This window comes from Sardina pilchardus, chromosome 13 (genome assembly GCF_963854185.1).
Source record: "Sardina pilchardus chromosome 13, fSarPil1.1, whole genome shotgun sequence".
In the NCBI taxonomy this organism is placed as follows: Eukaryota; Metazoa; Chordata; class Actinopteri; order Clupeiformes; family Clupeidae; genus Sardina; species Sardina pilchardus.
Genome location: NC_085006.1, coordinates 16,842,268 through 16,852,267, shown reverse-complemented (window position 1 = coordinate 16,852,267; position 10,000 = coordinate 16,842,268). Strand labels below are relative to the sequence as shown.

At 46.7% G+C, this 10,000-nt stretch overlaps 1 protein-coding gene across 1 annotated transcript in view; it reads right to left on the bottom strand.

Moving 5' to 3' along the window:
- The window catches only part of LOC134099150 (neurobeachin-like), a 303,605-nt gene that overhangs the window by 277,281 nt on the left and 16,324 nt on the right, over positions 1-10,000 (bottom strand). The window lies entirely within an intron of this gene.

Sequence of the window (10,000 nt, the reverse complement as noted above, 5' to 3'; positions counted from 1 at the left end):
TTCCAAAGTGAAAATAAGACCAAACAGTGTATTATTGACTGAAACCCAACCCAAAGAAATGATAAAAACTTCCCTGGTGCGGCTGAACACTTTTCACCCACCAGCGGGCCTTTGTAATACAACTGAGAGGTGGTAAATTTGAATTGTGCCTCTCTACATCGATCCAATTCATGGCAGCTATCAAGTACAATTAAATGACTTGCTACACTGACTTACTACACTGAACAAAGAGACAAACAAAGCTGTAAAAAAAAAACCGATCATCTCTTTGGCGTTAGGTCAATCTAATGAACTTTATGGGCACGTCAGCCTTGTGAGGATTAACCCAATCATACTACTCTCTCAGTGGGCCTTCTGCAGACTGTGGTGCTCGGAGGGCTTTGTGAAGAGCCCCTGGTGTCCATCCAGAGCCTTGTCCTATATACAGAGAGAGAGAGAGAATGAGAGAGAAAAAGAGAGAGAGAGAGAGAGAGAAAGAGAGAGAAGCAGCGAGGATGCTGGAGTGACAGTGGGGCGAGAGGATGAAGGTGACACTCATGTTGGGCACTGATTAGTCAGTCTTTCTTGCTGGTCTGCCACAATGGCCAGGGCTCTCTCTCTCTCTCTCTGGCTCTCTCTCTCTCTCACGCTCTCTCTCTCTCTCTCTCTCGTCCGTGATGAGCCCAAGCCCTTCAGAGAACAGATGATTCAATTCAGAACAAAGACATGGACGGAGAAAGAAAGAACGAGGGAGAGGGTGGGAGAGAGACAGAGAGGGAGAATTTAGCATCGGAGAAAGGACGGATTTGAGAGCACAGCTGCCACAATGCGACTGCTGCTGCCTGTGATAAGTAGTCATACTGGGATGTGCGCCATCACACCAGCGGGACAGGGCCAAGGACAGTACTACAAACAGCACAGTGGAGGAGCAAAAGGCACATCTACCAAACGCAATCGAACACGAACGCAAGAACCGAGAGAACACAGACAGACATTGAAGTTTATCTCATTTATCCACACGGTGAATTACAAAGTTAATGTAACCTTTCAGATAGCCAACATGGCTGGGAATTTGTCCTTGTCGGTGAGGAGAGACCAAGCAGAAAGTCTCCATTGCAAAAGAATTCAAAACCTTCCTGTGAATGTAACCAGCATGGAATTAGCTCGAGATTCGAACTTCTGAAGTTTGGCCTCTTTTTTTTAAATGCAGCACATTCCCCTCAAAGTTATTGGCCAAATCAAAAAAAGGTTTTAAAAAAAAGCTTTACCTTTGAAAGCAAAGAGTCTCTCAAAGTTGTATGTGAAATGAATGCACTTCATCACTTTGCAATTTAATGAAAACATTCAGTTGCCCCAGGGAGGTTGCCAGCAACTTAAAAAACGGGCACTCTAGCTTTAATGCAGAACCTTTCCCTATCAGTTTTTACAGCCACATTTTTTTTCTCAAGTGTCATATTTTACCAGAAGTATCACAACTAAAGTGGCTGAGGTCTGGAGAATCTAAAGCCTTTTCTGTGATTTCTGTGCTGCAAGATTTACGTGGCGAGCGCTCCACAGATGACTTTCATTCCACCGCCATGCACGCTTGGTCACAGATGAATATCCTGCCAAGCAGCTATGGTCCCCCTGTACCACCACACAATGGCCAGACCTCAGAACCCCTTGTTCCCAAGTGTATTAGTCACCAGGCACAAAGCAGCCTCGTCTCTCTCTCTCTCTCTCTCTCTCTCTCTCTCTCTCTCTCTCTCTCTCTCTCTCTCTCTCTCTCTCTCTCTCTCTCTCTCTCTCTCTCTCTCTCTCTCTCTCTCTCTCTCTCTCTCTCTCTCTCTCTCTCTCTCTCTCTCTCTCTCTCACTTAAAAGCAAAAAGGTTCCCCTTTCTCTTTCCGACCGGTTTGAAAATAGCCATGCATTAGCAGCGGAGGTTAGCTAGAGCAGGAAGCCAAAAAGCCAGACGCATCTAAACATTAGCCTAAATGGCCTTTTTAAACAATGAGGGGGACTGGATGGAACGTGGTGTCTCTTAACATCCTTCATTGGAAGAGGGAGGGAGAGGGGTAAAGGGGGACTGGGATTCCGTGCAGCTGTCTTGTATAGTTATGCGTGTGGCTCGTAAAACAGAGAACAGGTGTCCCTCTGGTTACCTTGCATGTGGCGGTCGATTGTTCTGTATAAATGTTTGGCGTGACAGATGAAAAGTGACAGAGCAAGCAGATGGCATGCCTGTGCTACTGCAGCCTCTCTGGTCTAGGGAGGTGCAGAAGCGCAAGTATCAGTAAGGGTAAGGGCATAAGGTTGGGTCGTACTGTATGGTACATCTCAAAGTCATTTTCTTATCCAAGGAAAACGCGAGGGAACAGGATTTATTCCCTCATGAATATTTTTTTTTTTTCTCACACCTCTGCTATCTGGGAAAAGCTTTGGTGTCAGTGCCAGGAAGCCTTGTAGCCTGCATGTTTCATTCATTACCGCTGACCTATGGCATTATCACTTCGGTCACTAAAACGCTCTTGCTGCTTTCAGCATGCTTCCACGTTTCTATGTTCCAAGTCTCCTCCTCCTGCGCTGTATCTCATCTTGGTTGCTCCTAATCCTGATCCCTTGTTGCTGCCCTCTTCCTTCACCAGAATTTTGCAAAAAAAATGTGTCCACTCTTCATATCCTAGACAGGACTATATTTAAATTACACTTTATTTCATCATCATCATTGCTTCTTGGGGTTACATTAATTTGATTCAATTACGTCTCCCGAGTTCTTGAGCAGAACTGACCGTATAACCCCTGCCTTACTCGTGACATATCTACCAGATGACCTTTAGAAGACAAATTAACATGAAGCCTTGAAGTCAGCTCCAGATGGGTCTACTGTGTAGAAGGGGCCATCTGGGGGGTCAGGAGGACTGATGAAGATCTCCGATATGAACCGCTCTCTTTCTCTCTCTCTCTCTCTCTCTTTCTCTCTCTTTCTTTCTCTCTCTCTCTCTCTCTGTGGTCTTTGTGTCAAAGACAATGGACAGGCCCTACTCAACGCCATCACGCCAAGGTCGATGACAAACCAGGGGCACTGCATCAAATCTGCCAGGCTCCACGCAAGCATGTCCAAATCACTTCTGCTAGCAGCCAATAAAATGGAAAGTATGAAATAACCCCCAAAAACTACACGGCCCATAATTCACGCCGGGCGCTTTCAGTGGGGAGCTAAAGCTCTCGTCGCTTCTGCCCCATTTGTCAAAATGGCACTGCTCTCACTGAGCGTCTCCAGATCAATTCGTCCTGTGCCACCTGCCCACCCTGTCATTTCCTGACTGCTGATGTCAGAGTTACGAGTGGGGGGAGGCTCAGAGCACCCAAAGGCCCTTTCAGAACAGGAAACACCATGGAACAGTGGAACAGCGGAACAGCGGAACAGCGGGCCGAATATAGACAATTATGTCGACTTCCTTTTATGGCGGTTTCATGACAGGACTACTAAGCAGGGATAGACAGCCACACCATATTGGGAGTGTTCAAATATGGTCATTAGAAAGGATTTAATCACTGTGAGAGGAAAGTTTCAATGTGTTTTTGCTCTCGCCAGAGAAGAGGCAGCGCTTCTCGGAAACACATTATTATGTCTGCGAATCTCAGCTGTGTCTGGGTCTGAGAATGATATATTTTCTTTTATAACCTCAAAAAACAACACTAATGGAGGACTCCAACAAAAGAAGATTTCCTCGACGTGAGCCGGCCATTATAGATTTGTCGGTTAAAAAAATCCATTTCCTCCACATCCCTGCTTTTCACCCTTTCAGATGGATTTGGCCGAGCATTTAGAGTTCGTCTCTCATCTTGCGAGGGGTGTGTCTGAGGTCGGCAAATCTTGGATCGCACGACCCTCTCCCGGCGTTACGTCACCATTCGCTCAATTAGGAGCCGGGAACGTCTTGTTAAGCCGTCCGTCGCCCATGTTCCCGGGGACAGCTAAGGCACAATCCCTCACCACCCGAACCCACACCACCACCACTAACACACACACACACACACACACACACACACACACACACACACACACACACACACACACACACACAAACACCACCACCACCCTTCCATACGCTGGCATCAACCACACGCCAAACAAGCAATCTGTCCGTAGACCAGCATCGTCTCTCCAAACAGATGTTCCCTTTCCATTCAGAGACACCCTCGGAGTGTAATCCCTCTCGACAGTGTCCAAAGAGATTTTGCGGAGGTACTAGCCATCGAAGCTCAACAGAGAACCAAATCTGGAGCCAGAACAAGCAGAGCCTTAAAGAAGAGTGTTTGCATGATGTGAATTGTTTATGGCAACAAGAGACTCAAAGGAGTCTGCATTCCAGACAGCTTGACCTACAAAAGTCCACAAAACAAAGCAATTCCACCAGCAACTAACTCTCCACAGCAGAGATGCTCAGGCACACTACTGCAGTGTATCTAAACAAAGAAAAAAACATGAAAGACATCTGAGACATCCGCAATATATGGACATTGGCAATTTATAGAGTGTGTATACTGTATATACTGTATACTGCATATGTGTGTGTGTATGTGTGTGTGCATATACTGTATAGGCAAACTACTGCAGTGTATCTATAAATGAAAAAGAAGAAAATAACACGCACGCAAGCTTCTGAGATGCCTTGCTGTCTTTGTGCTCTAGAATACACACAGCCCTCTGGGAAGTAAATCTAACGGCGGTCCAGATTATATCAGAAAATAATACCTCATGAAAAAAAGCTCTGCAATGTCTGTTATCTTCCACAGCATGGCTGCAATCTGACACTTCTTTAATTACACTTCTGTAAACAGAATGCACACAAATACGCATTAATCTTCGACAAACGCACAGCATGAATCCGTGCATCAGATAGGCAAAGGAGGCAGCACTGCGTGACACGGTGGGAAAAGATACCCTTGCATAATGCTCCTCCATGCTCAAAATAGATCAAATTTAACAGAATGTCTGACTCATCTGAATTATGCATTTATTACAGTCTGATGAAAGGCTATTCGCCGTCACTCTAATGAATCTCAAGTGATAAGGTACAGTAAAAATCCTAGTGGCAATGTAAAAAGTCCGGCTTCAGAAAGTAAAAGTCCTACTACATATCTGTGACAACCATTCTTTCAAACCAGCTGATTCTAATTAGCACAACTCTTCAGCTAGGTAGAGCAGCCAATTGATGAGATCACCTGTGCTAAGTGCACAGGTAGAACCAATGCATGATCGGACTTTTACTCACTGAAGCTGGAGTTTTCCACCTCTGGTAAAAATCCTAGTGGCAATGAGACCCCTCCACAAGGCAGTACTCAATCTGAGTGGTGGGATTGCCAGAGGTGTAAAAGTCCAGCTTCAGAAAGTAAAGGTCCTGCCATATTTGTGTTCCAACCATTCACTTAATCAGCTGATTCTGATTAGCGCCACTCTTATGCCAGGTAGATCACCTAATTAGTGAAATCACCTGTGTTAAGCGCACAGGTAGAACCAATTCATGGGTTTCATCAGGTCCCTTTCCACAGGTGTATACAATCAAGCACCTAGATTATGAATGCAGACTGCATAGTGCTTGATTAACACACGTGTGGAAGGGGACCTGATGAAACCTATGAATACGTGGTACTGTAGGACTCTTACATTCTGAAGCCAGACTTTTACATCTCTGGGAATTTCTTGTGAATACTGGGACCTGTGACGTTGCTAAAGCTTCAACAGATCAGCGCTAACGCTAACTACCAGTTTACTTGTGGAAAGGTCAGTGTCACTCAGTGTACACAGCTCAAATGCAGCTCATACGGCTAACTTGACCACGCAGGATGCTCGGCTGCGCAGACATGCGATGCGTTAATGATGGAATTAGTCGGGTGTCCAATCACAAGAGCCTCTGGTATTCTGGGAGCATAATGACCCATGAACGGCGATGGCATCTCCAGTCACCGTGGCGATCCCTGGGCACTAACTGAAATCAACCCGCCTCACTTTGTCGTGGCCCTGCGCATTATTTCCGTTACTTCGGCTACATTAAGCCCGGGTCACGTGGTGTGGCCAGCCATTCATGCATCAACATCTGCAGTCGGAGCCCGAGGGGGACGCTGAAATGTCCTCACTCTGTTGGAGCAATAAATGTAAACATTTCAGAGATGGATCGCACTGACCTTTCACAAGGGTAATACGTGAGTGTGTGTGCGTGTGTGTGTGTGTGTGTGTGTGTGTGCGTGTGTGAGAGAGTGAGAGAGATAGAGAATGCATACAGTATGCGTGAGGGCACGCTGTCGAAAGCGAGAGAGTGCAGCATGCCTAATCTCCACCATTTGTCTACATTTATTAAACAGCGGCGTGAAATGGGCACCAGGTAGCGTTGTGTGCCTTAAACGTCTCGGGTTCATTTGTAGAGCTACAGAAGCAGCAGCAACCAGAGCACACAGTTATCCCACTGAAATAGTGATGTAATAATACCATCCAATCAGAGCGCGGGAGCAGGCGCACAGTGGAAGGAACGTCTGTGAGGCACGCAAGTTCATAATGTGTTGCTGCAAAAATGAGTCCTCTGCATTAACGCAGGCGGCATTATATAACACCTCTGACAATGTAAAGAGACTAGGCCATTAGAGAGAGAAAGGGAGAGAGAGGGAGAGAGGGAGAGAGGGAGGGAGAGGGAGAGAGAGAGTGGGGGGGTTCTTCATTAAGCTGCAGTGCAGGAGTATGACAGAGGCTTTGAATGAATCACACCCACACACTCCCACACACACAAACCGCGATATCGGATACGTGGCTGCTGGCCAGATCTGTTGCTGTTTGCTGAGCGGTCAGCCCATCCCGGGAGGGAGAGCGAACAATAACATCCTTCATTCACCGCAGCAGTGGCACGAGCCAGCACCAAAAGCCCAGGCCTGTAGGAAGATGTGTGTGTGTGTGTGTGTGTGTGTGTGTGTGTGTGTGTGTGTGTGTGTGTGTGTGTGTGTGTGTGTGTGTGTGTGTGTGTGTGAGTGTGTGTGTGTGTGTGTGTGTGTGTGTGTACACATGTGAGACAGACCTTTAAAGCACAAAGTCAAATGCAAATTCCACCTCAAAACATGACTCCCAAAAGACCTGGGGGATTTTTTTTTTTTCAAGTTCCACCTGAATCTTTAAAAGGCAGAGCAGCGAGGTTGTGCATAACGAAAGGCCCCTTTTGCACACCATTCCACTGAAGTTTCACTAGTAGCAGGTCTGTTTGTACAGCCCATTTTGAAATAAATTCTGATGTGAAATGAAATAAATTCACAACCAGCGTATGACCCAAAATGCTAATAACTGTTGTACTCTGGCAATGGCAAACAAAACTCCTCTTTCTTCACTAGTGCTGTCAGAGTACATGCCAAGATGGCCACTGGAGATGGCAAATGTATGGCGTGCTTCAAACAAAGCCAGACATTTGCAAATCATATTAGACCTCTCTCTCTCTCTCTCTCTCTCTGTGATGATTCCCCACCAACCCAAGGGCCACGGGTGCCAAAAATGTGGTTCCCTCACTCGGGAAAGGGAAGTAGTTTCTTCTCACTCCGCCAGTCCTTACCTGATTGATTACTCTCTCAACCCTGTGAAACTAGGGATGTCCGTGAAAATGGATGCAAGCAATTACGGCCACTTAACATGACTGCGGCGTGTAGCCAATCCGGGTGATTTCGAGCCCATACTGTCCACCTCCCGTATGACAACGGTAGTTACGGCAACCCAAGGGGATGTGGGTGATTAATTAGAAAGTGTGGTGGAGGAGCAACTGTGTAAGAGAATGATTACAGCCAAGGAGAGGGGGGGGGGGGGGGGGGTGGGGCATCCTCGCAAGGCATTAGCCATTCGCTGCCTGTCCAACACCAAGACAAAAGAGAAGGATGATTGCTGTGGACACGCTAGCGAGAGGTGTCATGGAGATGAGGGATGTGGCAAAAAGAGCATGACAGATATTTATGAGTGGGAAACAGAGAGAGAGAAAAAGAGAGAGAGAGAGAGAAAGAGAGAGAAACAGACAGAAAGAGGCGGCTGTCTCAAACTGCATACTTCTGTCTGTACGCTGCTAGTGTGCACTGAGCACGTACTTGCGTTGTGCCCACTTTTCAATGGTTAGCATTATATCTGCACTATATACTTAAGCTAAGTATCTGTGTGCAAGTAGCTGCTTGAGACACAGCCAGAGAGAGAGAGAGAGAGAGAGAGAAAGAGAGAGAGAGAGAGAGAATATCGGTGTGGATGTAGCCCAGGTGCATCTGCCCCGGACGTGGCTCGGATCTGCATCTATTCCCATTAGCAGCTGCCAGGAAGGATGATGCCACCCTAAATGGCTCTGTTGCATAGCTGAATGTCAGGGAAGATTACACAGCAGACACTAGACATTCCAGACCGGATTACTGACACTGACATTACCATAGCGCGCTCTAATTGGCAAAGAGCAACCTCCGCTTATGCGGAGGCCTCTCCGTCAATTCCCATTTTGCACATCTGAAATGAATGACCTTCAAAGAAAATGATATTCCATCAGTTTTTGATCAATATGGTAATGCGCACTTCTAATGTGCCCCGATTCCATTGAACTCCTATGTATAGCCCTGGCCTTTGTCAAATACATATTTCATCTAATCATCAAATGTAATGCTATTTGAATTGATGTTTGAAATCTGAAAAAATGGGAATGTACAGTATGTAACATTGCCATGTGCTTCACATTTCATACACACCACATAATGCAACGTACGCTGTGGCTATAGCGAAGCTGCCTTGTCCCTTGCAGAGGGCCAGTGCTCATCCAAGCAAAAATCTGCGCATCAACACCTTAGCTCACCCCTGCTTGACACCTGTCACAGAGTGCAAGCAAACACACAGATCTGGAGCACACGATGCCAGCATCGTCACCTCTCGTAGCACTGCCATGGACTGATTGATGCATCGTGTCATCTATGGAGCCACAGAGGAGGAGAATTACTTTTTTTGCATTAGCAAGTCCAAGTCTCCTAAGTCCCTGGGGAAACACAGGCATCGGTGCGATGTATGCCCCACACGCGGGATTATGCTGATTATCCACTACATTGATCACAATGGCAAATATGCAAATGTATGCCATTACGTTGGGCATAAATAATACATAAAAAAAGCTCTAGCATTAATGCAAGTGCCGTGTATAAAAGATTACTCATTTAGCAACTGCTACGTCTCATGACAAACAGCACATTTTCATCGCGAGCACGATACCGAGTGAGATGAGGTTTCATACAAGGGCACAAGGTCAAAATACTGGTGTAGCTCAAGGCAAGTGTGTGTGTGTGTGTGTGTGTGTGTGTGTGTGTGTGTGTGTGTGTGTGTGTGTGTGTATGTGCGTGCGTATGTTTGTGTACGTGTGTGCGCATGTGCGTGCGTGCGTGTGTGTGTGTGTGTGAACGTGATTGTGTGTGTGAGCGTACGCTTGTGCACGTGTGTGTGCGTGTGTGCGCATGTGTGTGTGTGTGTGTGTCTGCATGATCCTGACTCATGCCAGCCCCCTTGTGAGCTTGTTTTTCACCATGCCTCCCCACGGCGTGCATTCCTGAGCTCCTGTTTCCAGAGCCGCTCGCTTCGCTCCAGAGTCCCGGAGGGCAGCGCTATCACTCTCCTCCACCAACTGCTCACTCCAGCTCGCCCATATGGTGGGAATGGAGCTGGCAGGGTCAGAGCAACGCTTTAAAACTCCCAGGGGATTCGGCCAGTGTTGGGCAGTCCAGCCTGTTGGTTTTTTTTTTTTTTTTTTTTTGACAACACACACTAGGGAACCAACGGAGCCAAATTACACAGGTTTTTAAAGGTTAAGAGAATAGAGGAGAGGAATGCGTCGAGCATGTCCAGTAACTCACTCCTCTAATGGAGGCCTGCATACACACACACACACACACACACACACACACACACACACACACACACACACACACACACACACACACACACACACACACACACACACACACACTGCATGTCTGCTTCATGATTAGCTAGACTTCACAAAA